This window comes from Anguilla rostrata, chromosome 8 (assembly GCF_018555375.3).
Source record: "Anguilla rostrata isolate EN2019 chromosome 8, ASM1855537v3, whole genome shotgun sequence".
Taxonomy (NCBI): domain Eukaryota; kingdom Metazoa; phylum Chordata; class Actinopteri; order Anguilliformes; family Anguillidae; genus Anguilla; species Anguilla rostrata.
In genome coordinates, this window is record NC_057940.1 from 26,743,366 (window position 1) to 26,769,827 (window position 26,462).

At 39.0% G+C, this 26,462-nt stretch overlaps 1 long non-coding RNA gene across 1 annotated transcript in view; it reads left to right on the forward strand.

The window, feature by feature from the left end:
* The window catches only part of LOC135261286 (uncharacterized), a 222,835-nt gene that overhangs the window by 22,986 nt on the left and 173,387 nt on the right, over window positions 1-26,462 (forward strand). The window contains exon 2 of the long non-coding RNA XR_010331863.1: window positions 18,536-18,589. This is a non-coding gene — a long non-coding RNA (uncharacterized LOC135261286). The remainder of the gene's footprint in view (window positions 1-18,535; window positions 18,590-26,462) is intronic.

The window sequence follows — 26,462 nt, forward strand, 5'->3', positions numbered from 1 at the left end:
CAGTAAGTTTTGCCAGAGGCTGTTGCTTGGAAACACATTTTATATTATCAGACAGAATAAAGTTTGTGTTCAAAGCTAAAACATTAGTCTGTACAGTGTGTTTCCACAGCCTGTAATATTGTTGAAATCACAATTATGCTATATTTCATAGACTAAAATGAATCTGTCACTTCTTATAGCAGGTTTGACTGGTACAATGTAAAGTGAAAAAGGTCATGCTGAAAGTGTCTCAAAGAACTCTACCAATATTGTGAGGTTTTAATCCTGACTGGCATTCCAGACACCTTTGTATAACAAGCCCACTTTTATCTAGTATGAAAGTTTAGCAGTCTGAGGTATGCCATTTGACCTGTATGATCAAAACCAAATTTATTTATTTATTTTAAGAGATTCCGAGAATAAGCCAAGAGCAGATTGCCAAACACAAAAAAATCTGGAAGTTAGTAATCATCGACCTTGTGCCTCTCTTCACTGGAAGCATGACATACAAGCAAAGGAAAAAAATTTTCAACTAATAATTGGCTTTTATGTTGTATATATAACCTGATTTTTAGTCTGTGTGTGATTTTGTAACTGTGGACAGAGTGCCCTGAGTGTTTGCTGTTAAACATTACAAAGAAAATGTACTTGGAAAGAATTATGTGGACAGTGCACTGCCTCATACATGGTGCAGTAGCTCTAAATGGAGAGAACTAAAAAAATAACAACTCTGTGTCATTTTCTATGAATTTTTGAATCCCTTCTAAAATATATTGTTTTGTTTGTGGAGGTCTAGTTAAAGTTTTAGGTATGCATAGGAGTGTTCTGTAAGTCTACTCTTAACGCATTTTTTAAACTGGATGTAAGACCTGACCTGATATTGCAATGGAACCATAGTGTTTTCCCATGTTTTGCAAAGCAGGACCGGAATAGCTATTTTGTGGGCATGTTTTGCCAAACTAAAAGTAGGAGAGTTTGCTGTAGGACAAACAGTGCTATCCTGCCTCTGTCCCTTTTGTAACTGAGCAGCGCTGAGGTCATGCCCGTGAGGTGTACATGCATGCACATGCATGCATGCCAGAAGGACAGCCCCTCCAGCGTTATTCCCAACAACAGAAACATTTTCTCACCTCAAGGCCTCGTCACCACCATGTTCATATCCCAGAGAGGGAGCGGCCCTGGATGATTCCTGAATAACACCGCAGAAAGGGAACCGGGGGAATAAAGATACACGTAAATTAATTTTAAAAAATGCAAAAAAACAGAACATTAAGTACACACCGGCGGGCGCTTGGTCGCAAACAGTAAGTTTGACTCCATCAGACAGCCAGTGAGTTAAGCTGGAAAAATAAATGTCACTTCTGGGAACGATGCAAAGGGCAAATCACAATATGCCTTCTCGTATCTCGTGGTACTGGGAAGAAGGAGCAGGCCTCCTTATTGAATATGAGTCAGTGATAGAATACGGACGGGGAAAAAAACGGCATTAATGCAAATTGATTCACGATGTCTGAGTCAGACGGCCACCTTTCCCTGTGTGGTTCAGTGCATTGATAATGTCTTTTTTGGACGTTAGAATTTGCTCATCGACCAGAGGGACCAGAGCTCATATTTCTTTGTCGAAATGTTCTGGCCGAATCCTTTCACAAAAAAAAAAAAAAAAAAAAAAAAACGTGGGCTTCGCCTCCCATACTAAGGAACCTCATTTCATCGTTAGTTATTGGAGCATGACATCATAAAATTGTTACAGAACATTGATTGCAGTTCATTTTCTGGTCCAGTGCTCAGGGTTGGTAAACACTAATGACATAAATGCTCAGAGCTCCCAAGAAGCTTATTTTCTTTCAAAAAGAATATTTTCTCATATTGTGGTTGGTATGATTGTGCTGTATATTGGCTCACATAATAGGCTTAAGTAGAATTAGACTGAGGCATCACTTTGTGTAAACTCTATGAGAGGATGGCAATGTGTGGTAGAATGTATGTGTGCTTGCCTTGTCTATGAAAATTGGATTACAGTACTTTAAAAAAAGAAAAATGTGCCATATGTCACAAACACTACAATAGCGTCTAGTTTTACATTATTTTGTACAAACTTATTGGAAGCTTGACTAAATTTCTACCCTCTGTGATTGAAAATCATGTTTTTTAAATGAAAATAAGATGCCATACAGTACTTAGTAATAAATAAACCTTCAAATGTAATGACGGGAATTAATTCTTTAATTCAGTTTCTGATGTAAAATGATTATAAAGTCACGTGAGATATCCAGAAATTTGAGAGACAATATGGCTGTACAGAGATGCATCTCTTCAAAAACAGGGTGAATGTAATAAAATAATAATTAAATCCATTAATAACCTTGCGACTCATCCATAGAAAACACACAAGCATTTGAGAACACATATGGCTGCGTGAATTAGTCTGCACTTTTCCCCTTATGACTTCTGCCTCGGCTCAGCCTGCCAGCAAATTTCTTCCTCCTCTGCCGACAACAAATGTGGCTAATCTGCACCTTGTAAACTGGGCCTCTTCCAATTTAATTACAGCTGCAGAGCAATTAGAAGGCGCATATTTGAGATAAACAAATGTGCTGATTTACATAAGTAAATTATTACCTTGGTACTGTATTTCATTAGCTAAGTTTGCGTGTTTGTGAACAAACAAGGTGCCTCTTCCTGTGGGCAAATTTGGCGATTAGGAGACACGATGGCGGCCACTGATTTTACATAATAGCGCCTCATATAAAAGTCCATGATGTTAATTCGGATGCCATGACGGTCACTGTCACCAGAGCCAATTGAATCATTTTCATTTCACCCCGCTCTTTCAGCTCGTACAACGCAGAGACCGCAATGTAAGGTCATTGGACATGCTAATATAATTATAATCAAATCAACACCAAAGATACAAAGGATATGCATGTGCATGCGTTGTTATTTATAGGTAAAACATCTACAGAAATGGCAAAAGAATTAAAGGGTTTTCTACACTGACATTTACATAAACCAGCTAACTGGTGCCTCTCTCTCTCTAATATGTTTATGTATATGCACACACATGCACTTTCTGGCATGGATTCAACAAAGAGAACATTCCTTAGGGATTTTGGTCCATGATGGAAGGGATGCAACAATGCTAAGGTATGCTGTGGCCTTCAAATGATGTTCATTTGCTATTAAGGGGCCTAACACGTGCCAAGAAAACATTCTCCACATCATTAAACCACCACCAGCAGCATACATTATTTACGCGAGGCAGGATGGATCCATGGATTCATGCTATTTACGGAAAGTTCTGACCCTACCATCTGCATGTTGCAGCAGAAATCAAGATTACTCCAACTAAGTGATGTTTTTTCCCATCTCCAGTCACCCAGTTTTGGTGTTCATGTGCCCATTGTAGCCTTATTGTCCTCTTCTTAGCTGACAGGAGGGGAACCTGGAGTGGCCTGCTGCTCTTGTACCAATCTTCTTCAAGATTTGACCCGTTATGCATTCAAGGTCTACACACCACTGTCGTAAACAGCTGTTATTTCAGCTTTTGTGGCTTTTCTGTTAGCTTGAACAAGGCTGCCCATTCTCCTCTGACCTCTCTCATAAACAAGGTGTTTTCACCCACAGAACTGCCGCTCACTGGAAGTTTTCACTGGAGGTTTGGCCAGGTTTTTTTTCCGAACAAATTAACAACCAATCAGTGTTCTGTACACCTGTAGAGCCCAACTTAGTGAAATAACGTAGACACGACAGCGGTTTGTTAAAATGATATACATTTTATTGGCTGTGATATTGAATATATGAATAGGCGAACTGAAAACAATTTGCATAATAAGAGGAATAATATTACACAATTCTTAGAGGAAATAATAATTCTGCAGGGGTGCTCCTGCCTCAAGCTGGTGCCTTAAGTCATCAAGCAGTGAGTTTATTTCAGGGTCACAAGAGGAAGAGGACAGACACTTAATTATGCTTGAGTTGACCAGAAAAATTTTAAGGTGAATGTGACTCAGCAAGGGGTCAGTCCTGTGGTCAGAAGGCCAGAGGCCACAAATGTTCCTGTGTATAGTTATGTCAGCCTGGTGAGCGAGGTGGACCCAAGTACAAGTACAGAATGCTTTTAATCAGGAGAACCAAAAAATAACAAACAGAAGGGAACACAAAGGCCCAAACACTAAATACCAACACCGAACCAAAACCTACAGGGAAACCACAAGAGAAGGGCTAACAAACACAAGCAATAATAAACCAGAAGTCACAAAATACAGGTGCTAGAAATCACACTGAGGATACATGGGAAGGCAAGGAAATCCAAGCGAACTTAAATACAGAGAACAATCAGGTGAGACTAATGACTAATGACACAAGTGAGGAACCCTAATCAACCAATAAAACAGTAGAAAAACTAACAAAGGAAAAAGCAAGAAAACCAGACACAAGAGAAACAGATAAGGACCACATAACAAAGAAGGGAAGCTAAGCAGGGGAGGGGCAGGGCAAGGATGGGGAACCAACAGGTCTTTGGCGTCCAGGAACCGTGACAAGTTACATTGTTACAACACCGTTCTGTTAACTCTTAGAGGCTGTAGTGCGTGAAAATCTTAGGAAGACACTTGTTTCTGAGATGCTGGAACAAGCACGGCTACAACAGTTACACCGTGGTGTAAAGCCACTTAGATCACATGTCTTGCCCATTTAATGTTTGGTTGAACAATAACTAAACCTCTTCACTATGTCAGTTTGCTTTGTTGAATTTCAACCACATGATTCCCTGGTTGGGGGAGCAAGTTGCATTAAGCAGGTGTACCTGATAAAGTGGCCACCGAGAGTGTGTGTGTAAAATGTACTTCCACAATGGCATACATCATTAATTAAAGATTATCCTGGATTACTAATAAGGAGAATCGTTTTTGGAAAAAAAGAGATTCTAACATAAGAAATGCAAACCGAGAGAGAAAATATAGCGAATATTTTATGCGGGAGGACATGAAAGTGCAACTGAAAGCTTTAATAGCTTAGCTACTTAAATCCAAATTTGTTAAATTAATGGAAAGTAGATTATTCAAAGTATAATCACCTCCCTGTTAAATTGCACACAAAAAAAAAAAAAAAAAAACTAAGGAAATAATAACCACTAGCAACAGCATTGTGATCATCATCATTCCCAAATACCCTCTACTTTTAAATGAGTGTGTATGTGTTTGTGAAATACTGAAGATGCCTGCCTAGAATAAAATAATGGGGTACAGTAAAATTACTAGTTCTGTTAGTCTTAGTACAAATTTTCTGAATATTTTTCTATCACATGCTCTACCACATATTGTACTACCTTCTGCTCAAAGTAAATTAATATTGTAGAAGATACAGTACTGCATGTTCATAATTAAATGCCTCTGTGTCAGCAAAGTCAGCCACCTGTGCCATGTCTTTATATAACCTTTGTTTGAAGTAAAATTCAATTTATTTGAATACACAAAATGTATTCATACTAAACATTAGAAACGATGTTTCTCCACCACAGTGAAGTAAGGACATTTCTTCAACAAACCATCAAAGCATGTATGCTCATAAGTGCAGTATCTTTCTTTGCACTTATACATGATTTATATAAACTGTATGCCTTGGGGTACGTACCAAATGGATGGTCTTTTTGTATTCTACTCCTCCATCAGGTAGTTTTATAAAACACAGAGCTCATAAGTAACTCATGAGTAAATAATGATCTGAACAAGTTTTCTCTCCTCAAAAAAAAAATCACCTGTAATGGATTCTGTGATTAAAATCCACCCCCCATTTTGGAGCAATTGAAACAAATTGCAATTCTGAACTCTGAGAGCCCTTACTGCAGCTGTACACTTGCTGGTTTTTTGTTTAAGAGCGCAGCACCAGAAGCAAGCAAAGTGTTCCACAGTTAATCAAATGTAATTGAATCTGGGTTTGAAATGAGAAGAGGCTGAATTTAGCTTAGCACAACAGTCATAAGCATTAATTAGTGGAAATACCAAACAAAGGGAGCGTGGGAGTCAGTTTTCATCTGTAATTGCATGAGGACAATAACTTGTATCTTACTCTGAGTTACAGTACATCTCACAAATCCCACTCTATGCGGTGTCAATGCTGCGAGATCCTTAGTTTTCCTTTGCTTATCATGCTGTGCTGCCGTACCTCAGTTTAATTTTCACTCAAAAAGTTCATCACTCTCTTTACAGTTCATGCAAATCCATGTGGCTTTGCCCAGACTTTGACAGAGGTGCTTCGCTCAATGTTTAAGATGCAGATCCCCTCTCAGCTGGAATATTGGCTCTTTCGCAAATGTCAGGCACCTTTTTTTTTCCGACATGTGTTCTGTGACAGACTGACCCAAGTCAGGCCAGTCTAAAGAAGATATTGACTTGTGTGTCCTTCCAGGAGACAGGAGGTCCACATAATTCTGTGCCCGGCACGGATTGCTGGATGAGGGAACAAGTGAATTCATCCCGTGGCCTAGCATTGGCCTGAGCTGTCTGGCCTCACTCTTAGCTTCCCTCACTCAACAGGAAGTCCGCACATCCACCTTGAGTGATGTGGGGCATGTGGGATATGGGATATTAAGTCCTTGCACAGGAACGGGGTAGACGTCAGGACATAATGCCATTCTAAGCATCCCCCCTTGTCTGTCTCATTCGCTCTAAACAGCTATTTCTTCTCTTTTCCTCTTTTCACTCTGGGGGTGGGGGGGGGGAGGAGGGAGCATGCCCTCTGCCCACTCATTTCCACATTGGCATTGCCTTCTGCCAGATTTGCATGTGTGCATCATTGAAGTACTGTCTGTAACAGAGACAGAATACCAGGAATACATCCAGGAAGTGATTCACATATGACTGTCTCCCTGTTGGAATTCCTATTTATAAATGCACCAGCAGCTCTGCTCCAGCTTGAATATAGGACATTACTGAAGGCTGTCTGTGCCACAGTCTCCCCATCCCCCTAGATGTTACAACAGTCGAGAAGAAAGAATCAAACAATAAAGGATCTGTCAATGAGACATTTGCCATTGGACCTATTTTGAAGGCCTTTTGCTCCTTTAGATAGATTGATGAGCTATGGCTTCGAGGTCCTTGAGAGAGACTATTCAGCCGAGGACTGGTCAACACACTGGGCAGATTCATTCCCGTCAAAAAGCCCCTGAACTGGAGCCTAATTGTGGATTAATTAAATGTTTATTGATCGTCAGTGAATGCATCAGAGTACAGAGTATACCAATTAACCTTTCATTAAAAAGGGAAAAAGAAGAGGATGCTAATGCTAACATGTTATTAAATGACCATGTTTCCTCTAAAAAACAGGCTATGGCAGTTAAACAGTAAGCCAGATTTATAGTATCAGGAATTAGCTATTGGGGATTTAACGGATGACACCGGATTTTTCATTTTTCAGTACCGTCAACATATCCTATGAAAAGACCAAAACTGATAATTCATCAAGCCTCAGTGAATTTATCCTGTGAACAGTTATTGTTTTATTATCTACCCCATGCCAATATACTGGAAGTCATACTGTAGAACTCTATTGTTGTCCAAAAAAGTATTAAAACAAGACAAAGCTTCCTACTGTTGCTTTGGTCAGCATAATTCTCCATTAGAAAGAACCTGGCCTTTAACAAAAAAAACAAAAAAAATAACCGAAATTGAAAAATAGAATGTCTGGCATGGATAACTGACACTAGGAGGATGAATGTGAGAAAAATACAAACTCATCTATTTAAGGTGTGTGATGTACTGGCTTGGCAGGTAAAAAATGTGCCTTGACATGATATTTTACTTTGCAGCAGACTAGAAATGATAATGCCAGGCAAGAAATGGTCTCTCTTTCTGTACATTGCACTTGGCATCACAGAGATGGAAGGGAAATGACTGCAATGGACTGGAACGACGCACTTGCAAATCTGCACACATTTGTTGTCAGACTGTGGTTTTCAATCTAGTTAAGATCCAATTCTATGAGCTATCCAAGTGTAAATTCCACTAAAGACATCAAAACTACAAAACACCAGTGTGGTAGTGTTATGTTGTATAGGTCATGTACAGATTGACCTATTCATGTTGTGTTGAATTGGCCTGTCTCTCTATTTTAAAAAAAGCTGACATTTCAAGTGCCTGTTTCAGTTGAAAAAGTAGGGAAATTCAATTACGGGAACTGTGCCCTTCTTAACTGAATGACGGTGCTGTCAAAAACAGCAGGTGCTGTATAGCACATGTGAGAAATGTACAGTACTCACCTGACGGCGAGTCTCTAGACTGGCCTGCTTAGTTGTGGAATGTCCTCTCGAAAAAATAAACATGTTGACCTTTTGTTACAGCATGCACAAAATCTGTACAGGCAATTTACCATGAAAGAGCACATACATGCTTCCATCAGAGTTCAGTGTGAAACAGTGCTAACGGTATTCCCAGACCAGCAACTAAAGTAATACAATAAATGTAAGTTAACTATGCCAACTTTTAATGATAATGGAATAATAAAAACACGTGTAAATATACATCCCGCATCATAGAACAGAGGTGGGTGTGGGCATTGACTCTGCTGTCCTAATGACCCATACAACATGGCTCCCGAATAGATTTATATATTTATATATAAATCTGAATCAATATTGTGCAGGCATAGTTGGTGTCGATGGTATAAACCAAGTGGCCCTCATTACATATGAAATAGACATGCAATTACATATTTCAAAGACATGATTTTAAAAAACAGATTTTTTTTTTACTGAATCCAGCACAACTCATGCACTGATAATATATTCAGCATAATCCAGCCATTTTTGTACCCGCGCCTTGCATTTTGAGCTGTGTGCTCCTCGCTTTTTGACACAAAAATACCGAATTCAATAGCCACACCCAGTGCGCCCTCGTGCTGCACCACTGACTGCGTTCATGCGCCATGCAACACTGATTCTGGAGAATAGAGCCCTAAGAATGCACTTGGCTTCTGTGTTGTAGCTCAGGCGGCCTTCATCTGGGTCCTGCTCACAAAAACGGATATTAAAAAAAAAAAAAATTAAAAAAAAAAAGTTTTCCTTTTTTTAATGACCAAGCCACTATAGCTGTACCTGAGGCAAACTATGCCCACCCCTGGCTGACATTCTATAGAGATTCCTGAATATTAAAAAAAAAAAAAAAATAGATGGGAGGGCTTCACATCTCGAAAATAAATCATCAAAAACGATTGCTTCTCAAAAATAAAGTAGCCATGCAGCACGCTGTCTCCATAAAGTACCCTGAAAAAAAAAAAAGTAGTGATAACTATCAATTTGAATTTAAATATTGACATTTTTTCACTGCATGACAGTTTGCAACAAATTTTCATTTCCTACCTTTTTCTCCCAATTTGGAATGGCTATGAAAATTCATAATCTCATTTATCTGTGCCGTGTCTCAGAGCAGGACGTTGCCTCTGACAACCGTATTTCACGGCAGTGTTTCCATAAGAAAAGCATATCACAATATCAGAAAGCAGCAGTAAGTTGTTTTCATTTGCATCTGGTAGAATTTTAAGGGCAGGAAGTGGTTTTTTATTTTGTTTATTTTATGATGACCATAGTGCCCTGGGAATGGGCATGTTTTATTGAAAGGCCTCTTCGCCAATGCTCTCTGCTCTTTTTACCCCACCGTTTCTATCATTGGTTTTACAGGCAGAGGATTACTCGGGCAGCAAGCCTGCTGGAACTTCTCAGTGGCCACAGAACTCATTTCTGAAACATTTGCACAATGATGCTCACGCATAGTGCTATTGTTATGCATCTCAGGCTTTACGTTTGAATTGTGAGTGTGTGTTTTGTAGGTGTTGATGATACATTTTTGTAGTGTATGTAAACACGGAGAATGCATAAGAATCACTATATACATTAATTTACTTTGTTCTGTAATCAGGCATTGCATAGTATGGTATGAATGTGTTCTATCCTAAGAGGGTAGATGCATGTGTGTGTGTGTGTGTTTGTATGTGTTTGTGTGCATGTACACTCTTATACAGCAATGTGCTGTAAGCACTTTGTTCTGACAGTTGAAGTCCAGCGTGTCCTTCCTCTTGCTAGGAAATCCATGGAGACGAAGAGGGGTGGAGAGAGGAGGGGGGAGGTTCGGGGGGGGGGGGGGGGGGGGGTGGGGGGGGCGTGGAAAGAGGAAAGAAAGTGCCAGGTTGCCGTTCACAGTAGATTAATGAGCCTGTGGTGCTATGTCTCTTATCGCTGGGCTGCACATGTTGTTGTACGTGAAGAAAAACAGGCTCTCTGTCCTGTGATTCTTCCAGACGGAATCAGCCTCGACTTCCTCCCCATCATTTCCCACTCTCTGTCACCTGTCTGCTTAGCACTTTTCCTTTTACCCAGCTTGTACTATACATTGTGCAGCAGGAGCCTGCATAACTTACAATAATGGCAAGACGGTAAATATTGGGACAATTCAATTTCATTTGTTGTGAGGGAAAAGAATCCTGAGTAAAATGATAAATACAAATGCCTATTTTCCAAAGAAACTTCTGTATTCTAGTGTTTAAAAAAACACACATAATAAACACGCATGCTTGCCTGCATTTCTGCAAGAGTGTGCTTTTGTTTAAAAATTAAAATTTTTTTTTTTTTTTTATGGTATACTTACAGTACATTTTTAGTTTTATATCTTTCAGCATTTGAATAATGTTTGCTAGATTACACTGTGCTGTCACAAAGATGGTCCATTCTTAAAATAAACAATCCCGCCCCCCCCCCCCCCCCAGCATACATTTAAAGTAATATATTCCCTTAATGTGCACAGTTATTGGGAAATTCACCTTGCTCTTGGAAACAAATTCCATCTATTTCTTTTATGTTTAATATGTCATACTTGTTCCATATTTAAACCATCGCATTGCCTTTAATTTAAAAAAAAATAAAAATTACAAATTTACTAAATTGTTTTTTTTGCATGTTGTGCATTTGCTTTGCTCTCTGAAATGTACAATGTGATCTATAACACACAAGTTGCCACAATGTGAGTTTAGATTTTTTTCCAGGTGTTGGACTGAAAATAATGCTCCTGGAAAACTGAAAAGAATGTAATGGAAATTTATGGTCCTTTTCTGTTTTGTTAACCAACAACTAGACCCACATTTGGGGTACGCAATGGAATTCTGCCATATGTGAAGTCTAATTCCTTGCTCCGATGGAGAAAGACTTGATTCTTTATGGACAATAAGTTTTGAAATGGTAAAATAGATTTTGAAATGGAAATACATTTTGCTGTTTGAGCTGAACATCAGGATTCAGACTCTACTCCTTTATTGAGTTACTCTATTTGATTTGGAAAGAGCACAGATATTTTGCAGTTGTTGAATTGCAGCTGTGTAAGCAGTGCCTTGATCTTGTGGTGGAGAGGATACTTTTGCTAGACCGTTTTCATCCTGTTGAAATTTTTTTTAGCATGGTAATTTCTGTGTCTCAGGAGAAATTGGCATGCAGGAGAGGTTGGAGGAGAGAATCAATGAAGAAAGACTAGTTATTAAGCAGCCTAATGATGATGATATGTTTGCGCTTCAGAAGTGGCAGATCTATTGTGCCACCTGCTAGTGTTAATGACACCCACTGTTGTGTTAATAGTACACCTATGTCTTTTCGCCCTGATACAGCGCATACTAAACTTAGACAGGGTCACATGTAAAGTAACCTTCCCAAACTTGAGGGGGGAAAACGCCCACAAAATTTTATGTTTATAGAGTTGTAAAGTTAGCTTGTTATCCATTCCCCAGACGCTTCTACAGGGCTTTGCAGATTTCACACCACAAATCAATGCATGAACGAGGCTGATGATTGGTTTCAGCACTGGGTGTGAGGACCTGAGCTAACATTGGAACAGAGCCAATTTCCAGCAAAAAATATCTGAATTGCTAAATTGTAACCTTGTCGGCCTCTGGTACCAATCACACAAGCATCAATTACACACATCCAATATTATTTTTATATAATCTTCTCTCTTTTTTTTGGCCGCAAACCCACTTAACTATTAAGTGGTCTAAAATCTATTTAACTGTTACCTGGTATGCCAGATTCAAAGAGGTATGTTGCTTTTTCCTTAATAGGGTCTAACACATTTTAGCAAGTGTTTCATTGCTTTCTGTCCTACCTGAATATCACCGAGTTTGTCATGCACTGGAATTTTTGAACCATGTGGTACAAAACACGTAACTATAGTTGAAATTTCACTGAAAACGAAAATGGACTGAAAACCATGCCATGTGCTCTTCAAATTAGTGTTCTTCAAATTTGGATTTTAAAGGTTGTGAAATATAAATTCCAGAATGATATGTGATTGACAACCTGTTTGATTAAACTATCCATAAATTCATTATGGTCAGTTCTTGAAATAGAAAAAAAATGAGTGCAGGGTCCAAATGAGAAGGGAATAAAATCCAGAGATTTTATTACATATTCAACACAGTTTTTATTCACTCCTGGAAGCAATCCCTGCTGAGAATTCCAGCTAAGACCAGCTGGGATTCTAAAATGGCTTAAGATGTTTTCGACAATTCAGACTGGTCTGTGGCTGGTCAAAGCTGGTATCAAGGTGGAAAAACTGGTCAAAGCTGGTAGAGTCAGCTGGTGGTAAAACTCGTGTACTAGCTGCCTATATAGGCAAATCAGCTGGTGAGTAGCTGGTTGACCAGCTAAGTGTCGAAAACTCAGCTTAAATCAGCTCAACCATTTTAGGCTGTAATTTTCAGGAGGGATGTTATATTTCACCATGTTGTATTTATCTATTGTAACGAGCACTTTGACATAATAAATAAATAAAAATAGAACAGTGAGGATGGAAGATTGTTACATTTTGCCAAAAAATATTCATATATGTTGCTTAAGATTGAAAAAAGTACATATAAAAAGTCTCATAATAATAATTTCATAATTTTATATATAAGAAGGATGAAGTGCTTAAGAGGAAATGGCACATTGGGTGTGAGAGGAACATTCTAGAAGAGGAGGACACTGGCTGCATGATAAGATGAGGCATACGTGGTGAGCTTTGAAAACTGCATGTTCTCCTGGTTATTTTTTTAGGCCTTGTTTTCTTTATCTTGGCTCTGGTGGAAAGCAGAGTATGGGTGCAATGTGCCCCCGTGCACAATAGAGCCCTGTGGTCAGAAAGGACTGAACCGAAATGGTGCGGTTTGGCAGCTGTAGCGGTGCACTGCGATGAGAGGAGAGATGGGGTCCCCGCTTTGACCGATGGCGCCGCGCCGTCAAGGCCAGGCCGGCGCCAGGGATCATCCGCCAACCGCGGAGCAGATTGCCGCACAGCTGCTTAATACAGGCACTCTAATACGGAACCGGGCTGGTGCGAATCGTATCAACCTTGCCACAGAGGAAGTGCCAGGGGCTCCATTATTTCAGAGCATGGCACACATTGATGGAGGGGGACAAAAGGTCATTGATTGATGAAGCTTAGAGTGGAGGAACCAAGCATGCAGAATGGGAGCTGCCAGTGAGGTGTCATGCCAAGGCTGTTGTGCATCAGCTAACGAGTGAGAGAATCGTATTTCTTAGACTAGTACGGCTGCTGCTTTGTACACAGGCAGAGCGCCACTTCTGTTGAATTGCACCTTTCTTTGGGAGTTCCACATGCTTCCAAAGTGTGCCAAGCGCTGATATGATTTCTACATGCCAGTTTTAAATGATACATTTTTTGCTCTTTTTTTCCCTGTTGCCATGTCTGCTACATTCCCATGAAATTTTAAAGGTGTTTCCTAAAATTAGTATTTGCTTTGGGGCATGTAAAATTTATGTTTGCGTAAAATAACACATCATGATTTTTCAGCGCTGTCCATGATGGCTTTTTTGCCTTTTCTATTTCTTTGCCCTGTGTGGTTAAATAATTTTTCGCTACGCAAAAAAGAGCATTTGTATAAAAAGTCACACAGAACCTACCTGCATACAACCCAACATTATCTGTGGTTGTGAGACATTTTGTAACAGCTCTGTTTATTGGATGATCCAGCCAGTCCCTTTCCATGATACCTTCCACGTGTGGCGGCTGAAGACTGTTTCATACATAGCGCAAGAATACAAAGGAGTAGATTCTATGCCTCTGCTCTGCTACCATATTCCTCCATGCCCTGGCAGGGGGCAGCAGTGCAAACCTGGCTCTTCACACACTGTAATGGCGACACTTCCCCCATGTCTCTAGGGCCAACATCAAGTGTGACTGCTGGAGTGAGGATGACGGGTCTGTTAATAATCCTATAAAATGTCCTATAACTCCAGGATTTCTCAGTGACATCCAGGATTACCAGCAGTCATCCCAAGAGCCTCAGCTGTAAAGCTGTCCAAAAGAGATGCTTGACAGATACCACCTGCTGATTTAAGTCCACCGAAAAACTGGGGCAAACATGTTTCCAAAACCACAAGTTGAAATACAGCAGTCATCAGGTCTGTCTCTGCATCCTCACCTCTGGTTTTTTCTTTTTTGACAATGACAGTCCACAAATACAGTTCAGTCACTGTTTTGTTCATAAAAAGCAAAATAATCTATGTGTTTTTTTCTCACCTTAAAATACCCCCCCCCCCCCCCACCCCCAGAATATTTCCTGCTGAGGTTGACTCTTGTCTATGTGGTAGCCTCATGGCTGAGCAGATTCCACTAATTCTGCTCATTGATTGTTTGCCAAAGACCAAAGAGTTGTTGGGTCTGGATAATTGAGCTGTACATCTGGGCAGATTAATGTCAGGGCTGTTGTGCACCAGTTCCCACGCAGTGCTTAACAGGGTCTAGCGTGGAATCCGGTTCGAGAGCAAGGAGACCGAGACCATGACCATGGGAGAACCTGGCTTGAGGCGTGTTGACCTCCTTGTGGTTCCACCATCTAAAGCTGTTGAATTTATGGGCCACACCACATCCACACGTCCAGTAGTGTTCACCATGATTTACCAGGCATCCAAGCTTGGCTAGCACCAGAGAAGGGATTTAAAGACTCCTTTCACAGTGAGGTCCCATGGCCATATTCATTACGGTGCCACAGATATAACTGGAGGGTGGAGGACTTGATACAACCGTGCAGAGGGAATGGTACAGTAGATGATGACTTGCATTCTGTTATTTTGTTTGAGTAGGATGTATTTCTTATAATTTTGAACGCTGTTCATTTGGCTGGGGAAAACCTGATAAAAGCTATTCGTTTTTATTTGCAAATTTGTTAAGAGGGCATCACTGGGAGTACAAACAGTGGTGAGGGAATGTAATTTTGCGCAGTCAGTGAGTAGAGAACAAAAAGGAAGAAGTGTCTTCATTTTGTATAGATTTATTTGTTGTTTTTACTTGTTAAGCATCACTTCATTACAGACATAGAAAACAGGGGAATAATAATGTGCTTATAAATGGCTTGAAATTGTAAGTGCATAATGACTTTTTTGTTGTAATTTTCTTTACAAGTTTATCTTTGCAGATGATGATTGTGGGTGACAAGTAATTCCAGAAGGGCCATATTTTAACTACATTCATTAACAGGACACTAGAGAAGTTAATTTTGTTACAATACTACTAGAATCCCAAAAGATGTTGGAATTTGGGAGTGGATCTGGATAGAATGGCATTGATTCAAAAAACAAATAGTCCCCTTCAATTCAAATCTGGGAATGTAACAAAAAAAAAAGGGACTACAGGGATGCAGTTATGTATCAGAAGAGAAACTGAATAAGAGCAATGACCTTTGCCTTGCGGGCAAACCTCAAAATGTAGCCAGCTCGTAAAGCATCTTCAAGCAGTAGCATGCACCTTGATGGAGGTCTTCACCATCGGTCTGTCTGTCCCAAAGGGCAAATCCAACTCTGTGTAATCATCATTTTTACTATTTTCCCCCTCCCAATGCATTTCTGCACTAAGCACGCTCTCATCTAAGGCGAGGAGATTAAAAGATCCTTTGATGGTGTGTTCGGCTGAATTCCTTGGTTATCTCTGTTGCTCAGCATTCTGTGGAGTTTTGAGGAGTGAGGGAGTGCGAGAGAGAAATAAAGCAAGCTTGTGTGTGTAGGTTTGAGAGAGCGAGAGAGACAGAAAGAGAGAGAGATAGACAGAACCTCTCACTGTGAAAGGTGTGAAATAGCTAGCTTCAGCCTGGTTGAAGTCCTCAAATTGCTTGTTGTTCCTTTGTCTGAGGTGTTCTTAACAGCAGCTCTGTCACCAATTACTCAGTGCAGGGTGGGGGTGGGATGTAGGGGGTGAATGAAGGAACAACTGACTAACTTTCAGCTTTTTAAACTTTGTATTTACACCTTTTCTTATTATGCCAAGCTTTGGAATGTGTTTATTTTCAGATGTGTTTCTCAATTTTTTAATTCTCTTATTCAGACTAACCCCTTTTATACCTCTTTATAAAGGCAGACCTCTAAGCTGAAGATTTAGCAGAAAAATTCTGTAACGGGACCATATTTCTCTCTTGAATCATTCAGTCAGAATCCTTGTGCAACTTGCTCTAATGGTCTGTATACAGCTTAACATTCACATAGTACAAATCTGTGGTCTTAGTGTCAATGCTGGTAGTTACAGATAACAAATAGCAAATTCTTTTTTTCTGTTTCTTGTCCCCCCCCCCCCCCCACCCCAAGAAATAAAGTCTTAAATACTCCCTGGTGTTTGTTTGCAGTGATTCCTATTGACTAATTCTTTCACCTCTGTTCATTCTGCTGCAGAATTCTGCACTTAAATGTAAGCCGCCTGGCATTTTCTATTGCTTTTAAAATGTAACCCAACAGCTGATGTAGATCAGAGAACTGTGCTGGGCCTGGGGCTGGTGTGTCCGTTTCCCCCGCACTATGCCCATCTATTGCCACTGCCCTCCTGTAGAGCTGCACAAAGTACAGCACAAAGAACAGTGTGCTGGCTTTTGATTGAATACGCCTCCATCTTGTGATACAATATCAGCAGTGGGGACCAGGTAAACTTTGACAGAAGCCTATGTAGCTCCAGCCAAACAACATTTTATTTTTTGGGCTTCTTTTGTAACAATTAAGGAAAAGTACGTAAATAAATAAATAAATTCAACTGAGACCTCTGAACAAAAGTCACTGAACTTTGTGAGACCTGTTTTTTCAGAGGGCATGGACCAGCCTCTTCCACACTACATTTCTGAGTGAAACACTGAATTAAATATTAAGCTTGACTAGACAGATTGCATTCTTTTCTTGTGTTTGCACTTTGTACTAAATTTGGGATAAAAAGGTGATCTGCCCAATGGAGGAAACAGATCAGAAAATGGATACCTTGAACTGAAGTGACCCTAATCAAATGGAATCCTTTTGGAAACCATGACTAGCCTTTGTTCTGCATATAAACGTGCTGTAATTGATGTATTTTGTAAACTAATCTACGCTAAGCGATCGGCATCAAAGAAGGACCATTAAACTGTCAGCGCTTGTCAAAAGAAAATACATCTAGCTGAAATTGCATGACGATCAATCCCTCCCTCCCCTGTCTGTGACAATATGTGGTCCTTATCAAAGGAAAAAAATAATATGGGAGAAAAGCTAGGCCTCTTTATGGAATCTGTTGATAGAATGTGCATGCGTGGCAGCCAGTGTGCATTTAGATGTAAATTGTGTGGTGAAAATGAAGCCGAGGTGTCACTTATTAAATTAATAGTGCCGCAAAGAAAAGGCTCGCAGACTTCATTCTGAAAGGGATTTGGATTCATTTCTTGAAGCCACAGATAACAGGTTTTACCGGAGGCACATATGCGTATGCTTAAATTCTGTTTAAAAGCACCTTTGGACAATGGATGTAAGCAGAGAGGGGCCATGATTCTGGCTCTGCTTCAAAATCACATGCACTGTAACAGTGTGCAGGCCATGTAGTCTGGTGGCTTAGTCAAATTTAATAGCAACCTTAGGACTGGCCTTGACCACTTGATCTGCCCTTTGCCCTTACTTTATGTTTGAAAGGGATTATGGTTATAAATCCCTTTTTTTAGATTTGAGGGTGAGAGGTCATCTGTTCAGTGCACTGGCTGGTGCAGTATACAGAGAAGGGGTCAAGGTCAGTGATATGTGGCGTATTGCCATTGCAAGACGAAGGCTGGGCAGAGGTATTGATCAGGAGTTGGGGGAACCACTGAGACTTTACTGGCTCATATCTGTCAACATTGACTCAGTTGCGTCGACACTGTGTTGTCGCATGCGGTGCATTGCAAAAGTCCTGAAACAAAATCATTAAGCTGTCTTGCATTACTGCAAAAAGATGGAGTGGCCACATTCAATCTCTTCTACAGTAACTGGTACATCAAAATCATGTGTCATGTCAGATCTGGGTCAGTAAAATGGTCAGTGTAATATGAACTCTGATAGAATACATTTTGCTCTGAGTCAATTTTATTATACTTGAACTACTATAAATCAGAAGTCCAAAAGGGGGAAAAAAACAGAATTAACACAGAACATTTTACTGCGCGGGTATAAAATGGGTAGATCTAAATGCAAAAGTGAGGAAGTATGTAAGCATGTTCGGTATTTTTTGTCCCATGATCTCTCCGAGTTAATTATATATTTTTTTGCATATCGTAGGTGGTATATCTAATATCCCGGGGCAAAAAGATGCTCCCTTTCAGGTTCTTTGAAGTAAGTTCAATCATTTTGCACTTGTGCTCTTTGGGCTGTTAGTGCTGATACAGCATTATGTGTATAGGAAATGTTCAAAATGCAGGCCATGTTGTAATTATAAAAAAAAAAAGATAAATCATACATTTTTAATCATGCACAAACCACACATGCACAAACCACCACTGATTTCTTGGAATAAGGACTAGGCATGCCAAAAGCTTTGCTGTAGCTTGGAGGATTTTTGGCTCAGCTTTTGACTACGTTAACTTAATACACTATGTTCTCATTCTCAGTCAGTCTGATTGATTCATTATTAATTGCATTTAAGAGATGCGAGGGTAATTAAGTTATTTTTGAGCAGACAGAGAGTTATAGAGAGCCGAGTCTCTTGTCGTGTGATGTCTGGGATTAATCAGAAAATTCCACCATGGCTAGATCACAGCTAGAATATTCCCCTGTCACTACCTGCCTCTCAACTTTCTGGAGGACAGACCCCAAGAAAAAAAAAAAGAAAGATTTTTATAAATCCACAAGATGTAATGTGGTATACAAATCAAATGTCCTGGCACTCGTGTGAGTATAATATAAAGTCCTTTAGGACCGGGAGGATAGATTCTCTGAAAGTACACAAGCCTCCCGTGTTTAAATGTATAATGAATGTTGTCTTGTGGGGCATTGATATACAGTGGATGTAAATGATTAGTCTCAAAGATATGTAATAGAAGCTTGTGTTGGGGTATACTTTGCAAGTCCTTTCGGGATATCTGATATCTATTAATTGGAAATTGTGCAGATAAACAAATCTGTAGAACATTTAAATAATCAAACGTGTACATTTCTTGAATTTAAGGCAGTTTTTGCTCTGCTTATTATTACTTCATAAAAAAAATATATATATATATATTTTTTCTTCTCTCCAACAGATTATTTTAAACTTGCAAATTGTCAGTCACTGACTACTGCATTCTAAAACTCAGGCACCTTCTCCATTATACTTCGCCAAATACAATTACATCAAGACCCAGAAAAACTAGCACACAATTGTTTGGCTTACCCAATCCTGAAAATGTTTCCAAAGAGTGTTTCTTTCTCCATCTACTCCCACATCTCTCTTTCATATTTGCAGTGACTGTGGAGATTTGTGAATTGGACTTTTGCAGCCTGACTCTTCAACAAATTAGAAATGGAAAAGGGTTCCTTTTCAATCCTTCAGGATGCTAGTACTAGCTCTCTGTCTCCTAGCACAGCCCCAGTAGCATTCTTGCAGCAAGTCAAGTTTTTCACAGTATGAGGGAGGCGTGGAGGAAAGAAAACTGGCCCACTGTACTCCCTCCTCAGTGTCGTAAACCTGCTTGTCCTATTCAACAACACACTAATCGAGGACCCAGAACCACAAGACAGCTTTGATAATTAGTGATTCTATTGTTAGAGATGTGAGTTTAAAACCAGGGACTTTAGTCATCCTGGTTCTAGACTTACCGACATTGAGTCAACCTTGAAATTCCTAACTAAAGCTTAACATAATTTTTCTTGAGCGGTTATTCACATAGGTTCAAACTTTGTTCAATCAGTGGCTCTCTTCTTTATGGAGAAGTGACAAAATCCATAGCTGATTATAGTCACTACATTGCTGGTTATTGAAGCCTATGTGCTGTGCATCAAATAACATGGGCTTTATTGACCTTTGTCAAACTTCCTGGGAAGGCCTAGTTGTTTGAAAATAGGTGGTCATGTTCCCCAGGTCTACATATGTGCTCTCCCAGGGTCCTATGTTCCCACGGTCCTATGTTCCCCAGCTCTATAGAGACCTTCAAAATCAAATAAAATGATAGCCATTGGTTTTGTTGGGTTTATATAGCTATTTTGAAGCCTTGTATCAACAAAAAAACTGGATAATATTTATGAAATATTTTAACTTGAAACACGTCAAATGTGACCTGAACACAATAGGAGGGTTAATGTGTGTTAACAGAATATTGAACTGGGGAACATAGGACCCTGGGAACATAGATACGCTCCCTGAAAATAGATTGTGTCCACCCATCCCATGCTCTTTAATATAGCAATATAAATCATAGTCTGAATTCTTGTAAATGACTCTTTAGAGCTAATACCAAACTGCATATATTTTGTCCTAGACAAATGTCTGCTATCTTGACTGCAGTAGACTACTGAAATGGTGTCAGTTCCTCGACTTTGAAATCATTTTAAGCCTAAATATCATGCCGTTTGCCACAACAATCAGATCAATATCAAAACGAGGCATATTTCTATCACTTCCTGTAATAATGCAACTCTGAAATTTACATAGATCCTTAACCCCTTCGTGCAACCCCCCTAGTGGCCAGGATGCCACTATCCTGAGATTGCTCAACTCAGTCACTCAGTGTTCCTGCAACCAAACAATGAGTGGATACAAAAAACTGTGTTCTAGCATTATTACAGTACATTTACATTTGTTAATAGACAATACACAACGACTACAAAAAATAAAGTTTCTAAATGTCGCCATTGTCGTTTTGTTCTTCCATTTAGCAAGTACCCCCTCCCTGCAGTCTCATCTGCCTGTAGTATTGGTTAGTAAGTTTGTATTGTAAATGGTACAAGTATCTTGCTTCAAGCCAGGCCTCTGTGATTCCCACATCTGGAGTTTATAAAGCCTTAAATAGAACACACCCTAAATGGGTGAGGGTTGGCCAGATTTGGCATCTGCGCAAACTTTATGGTAGCTCTTGTGAACAAACTAATCAGTGGTTACTGTCTTGATGAATAATTTTTTACTGTAACATAGCTAAAAGTGGGAGATAACTTTGCATTAAATAATTTTGGCAATACAAGGACTTATCATCTCATTTGTAGATGTGGAGGTGGTTTTGCCATTGTACATAATTCCTCTGTTCTCTCCACCCCAAAATTAAGGAAGAACTTGTATTCTTCTGAAGTACTAGTCTCAAGCAGTTGTAACAACTTCTTGAATTTCTTTTGTGGAAAAATAATAGGAAATTGAAGGAGGAGAGTAGATTCCTCATTACCTCTCTATTACCATTAAGCCTAGTTTTTTTAAACTACCTTCCTGGTTTTATTAAGGATTCAAACTTGGTGTTTCCCAATTCTTCAACTTCCTGTTTTTCTGTAAAGTGTCTATGTGCCAATGTATTTGCAATAATAAAATTGTGAACAAAAATGAATATAACTGAATTTATTTCAGGTTCCCTAAACTGAATCTCATCAGGATACCTCAGATGTGAATGGTTAGCTTCAAAGATGTAACAAACTTATGTAGAGATAACTTCTGAGAACTTTAGAGATATAAATTATGTATTCTCAAGGTTAGTGTTAAACCATGAGAATAAACAAATTTTGCAGAAAATGTTGAAATAGCAAGATAATCTTTCTTGCTATTAAGTTCTGGTAACATCTGCATGAATTAACAGATTACAATAGATCCATGTGCCTTTGTTAGACAACAAGAAGACTGTAGACCGTGAATAAAGTTGCCTGCCAAAAGTATCTCTGGACAGGTTTTCCGCAGTCAGTTATTCTGAAGAGCACGTTTGATGGGTAGCAGGCTTTCCCCTTAATTCTTTTTTGACACTGACAGATCTTCACAGCCCTTCACTTTTGAAATGTGCCATATGGTCATTGATTTTCACATAACGGGGAAGCCTGACAGTGCAGTGACTTTGTAACGAGTTCAGGGAGTTAATTAGTGGTAAAATGATACATGGAAGAAACAGGTATATCAATGGCCACATGGGGGGATTTGAGCAGCGGTTTTTGAACAGTTGGCTGCCCTATGGTCTGGGCCAGTTTTATATCCATTTGATCAGTATGCATCGTGCTTTCAACTTGGAGGCAAACGTGACACAACCTACTACAGATACACAGGTGTACTCTATGCCTTCCTAAGTTTGTAGAGGGCATGCATTTTCTTGATCACAACTCATTATTTTATGATCTCGACATTAGTTTTTTTCTCACGATCATGAGAGAACCTATACTATCTGAATGAACAGCGATTGTGTGTGGTGGACTGGGGATAGCATATGCTACATTGCCCTAGCCTGACTCAAGTAGAAATCATGTTATGTTTATCAATAATAGACAACTTGGAGGTTTACTTTAACCAGGGGATTGACTCAGGTAGAAACTTGCGACTGACTTTAAGGTAGAAACCAGGAAGCTGTCTATTATTGATAAACATAACTTGATTTCTACCTGACTGAGCTTGCATGGCACAGTGAAATCGATCTGATTGCAAAAGTAAAAACCCTGCCCATCTGGCTGTCCAGGCAGGCTTAATCAAGCTTCAAGGTATTTGAAAAGAGTATATAGTATAATAGTATAATAGAGTATAATAGTATCTGAGCAAGGTCTGCTGTAAGTGCAATAAATAATTAATCTATAGATTCACAGAGTAGTGCAGTGCTTAGCTGTTTATGTGTCAGATGAGCAACATTATTGGCATAACGCATCACATTAATAATAGACAAATTGAAAGTTTAATTTGATCTGGGATTGACTCCGGTAGGAACCACATTATGTTCATCAGTAATATACAACTTCAGTCCATGGTCAAAGTAAAATGAAATGTCCTCATCCATTATACGGCAACATAGCATATGCTATCCCCAGTCTGTCACACATAATCACTGTGCATTCAGATCTGGATTCATGATCATAAGAAAACAACTGTTGTTATGTCAAGATCACAAGATAAGTCATGTTCCTGAGAACAACTTTTGTAATGTCAAGATCACAAGATAAAGTTGTCAACACAAGATAACATGGCCAAAAAACATATATTGCATGGCATCTATTGACTTCTGTACCGTACTGTACAGAATTTGAATTTATATGCATTTAGTAGTATGCTAACCTTCTGCTGGGAGGCAAAAGGGACAAAATCTGTCTTAAAGTGCATTCTAGTGACTAGATGCAGGCTTTAAATCAATTTTATAGGTTCAGGCGATTGGTAGCTACATCACACAGCCTCATACAATTGCGATCAATAAAGGCTAACAAGCAGCTATAGCATTCAGTTCTTGTTAGTTTGATCTCCACTGCAGTGAAGTGAAAAATGGTCATCAAACTACATTTTTTTTTTAACTACATGGAAGTAGTTCTATGTTCTACAGCTCTATTTTGCCCTCCCTAGTGTTAGATACCCCTGTGGAGAAACTGGAAATCTGACTGACATTTATGTTGTTACACAAAGAAAAAGCTTTCAGGATCATGACATAATTCACTCTGGAAACCATGTGAATGATCTTCTTTGCTACCGTATTTCTGAATATTTCTAGGTAAGCAGGTATAATGCGTCTCATATTTACAGGCCACTAACCTGGTCAAGTCTAAAGCCATCTCTTGCTGAAAATGATGTTGTTTTTAGGATCAGCACCATTTTAACCCTCAACATGAGGAAATGTTTATGCCAGCAAAAAGGGAAGAGAAAGTGTTTTTGAAGGGCCATTTCATTTAGCACGTTCCTTTACAATCTCACTTTGGTTTTAATGTACACCTTGATGGATTAAAGAGCTCAAGCCAGGAGTATAGATTTTAAAGTACTGGGGCATTGCCCCCTTGGCCTTAGCCATTACACGGACTGCAATGTGCAGAGGTAGTACTGCCATGTTAGACATAATGAGTACAAAGGAATCCAATACTGATGGTTGTCTTTCCTGAAAGCTTATTAAGAAAACAGTTTCAGTACCATTGTAAATTTAAGAGAAAGTTCTCTGCCCCCCATTTGTAACCTGTCTGCCAGTGCTGATACCTACAAAAGTTCAATAAGGAACAACAGAGTACATTTTAGGTGGAAAATTCCATTCAAGTTCTTTGAACTTACTTGAAGTTAAGGGAAAAGTGGTACAGATTTAAAGATTTCTGCCTGTTGCAAGGGCATCAGTGATCTACTCTCTGAAACATTGTTTGCTTGTAGTAATTTTAAACTACAGTAAGGTGGCATGCATAAGTACTGTATAAAAAGTTTGCATATTAGTTGTATCATTAAGTTCACATGTGGATATCAAATAACCCTTAATTAACCCTGAAGAGATCAGATTATCAGATGCATTTATTGTACTATTGTAAGTATTCAAAGATTTTTTTTAAAGCAGAAAATAATATAAACACGAAGTTATTAAGGTGCCCTGTATGATTTTACTTATAAATTAAACTGCACATATGTGTTAATGTAATGGGTTCATATTTATACAGGGAACCTTAATCTCTGTTTGTATGATAATGTTAAGTGGGGTTGCCTTTTTAGTAGTGTTTGAATCATCAAAACTGTTTCAAATTCACCTACAGAACCCTCTCCTTTTGATGTGTTTAGCATTCCCAGTCTCCTGCTCAGTCTTATTTAAATCAGACAGCATAAAAAGTGCTATCAAATTAGCACAATCTCATTTTTTATCTATTCATTTTTTTATTTTAAACCATTCCTATTTTTCTTCTGTGGACGGAGGAAGCCTGCTTGGGAATTCTTCACTTGTACTGTGGAAGTACTGTCCCCTTTGAATATTGTTGCCATCTATTACAAAGGAAAGGACAAGTGCAACAGTCAATTTCCAATCGCTGCCAGATCTGGCAATTTATATTCCAGCCGACTCCAATTAAGACAGCTACAAGCGAGATTTAGAACAGAGCTGACATCCGAAGCAGATGTCTTTAACAAGCCAATGAGTCTCAGAGGATCGAAGTAAGACAGCAATTACACCATCCTTTGGATTCCTGGATTGGTAACACAAGATCCATGCACAAAGGCTTGTGGTGTGAGTGGTTCTTCCTTCACAGCTGTATCAAGGTTATGCAATATCTACACAATGAACAGTATCTGGAATTTAATCCTATGGAACATGCATATTCTTTCATGACCTTAAGCTTATTGGAAAGTTATGCAGTATGCAAGAGACATTGTTAAATTGTCATGGCATTACAGACACACAACACTTCTGCGAAACATCTATAAGGCCTCTTCTATCTACAAATGGTACCATGTAGGGCTACTGGAGACTCACAGTATAGACCACAATACCACAATATAGATCACCTGAGAAGACACACTCAGAAGCAACAGTGGGAGAACACACAAACAACAGAATTTCATCAATGCCAAGTCCTTCGCTTTGCGCTTTGTCTGTCAACCTTTTTTAAAAAGATGTAAGCATCTTGAAAATGTATAATTTTCTTTAATGTAAAGTCTGCAAAATTGCTTTTGCATTTCACTGTGGATACATTTAATTCTGCTGTCTTTGATATTGAAGTTCATCCAAATCAACCAAAGCACAACAAAGAGATGGAACTGAGAACAAATAGATATGATTATAATTGCTAGATATTATGACAGGCGAGATCAAATGCAGTTATATATATCCAGACTGACGCATGGTCAAAAAGAGATTTTTAACAAAACGTTAAAAAAAACCAAAAAGAAAAAAAAAAACATTATTCTCAGCCCACCAGTGTGAAATCATCAGGGGAATTTATTCTTTATGAAGGAGAATAATATTGGAAAATGTTAAAGGACAATCCATGAGTAATTGCAGGGCCATGTTATATAAATATATACATTGATTTTTACCTTCAGCTAATCATTATTCTCTGACTAATTGTTTTCCACTTGTCGCATAGCGACATTTCATCCAGAATAGTGGAAATACAACTTCTGTTCGGAAGTGCCCAATTAATGTACAGTTGTGTAATGTTTTTAACTTGCCAAAATGCATTTGCAATTATTTACCTCATCATTGCTTATGAAAATGACACAAAACATATCGCAAGTATTTGCCACATTACATTTTTCAGGTGCTGAAATGTTTCCCTGAACAATACGTTGGCATATAATTGAAATCTTGAGAATGCCTGACTCCTATCCTATTCGCTTACT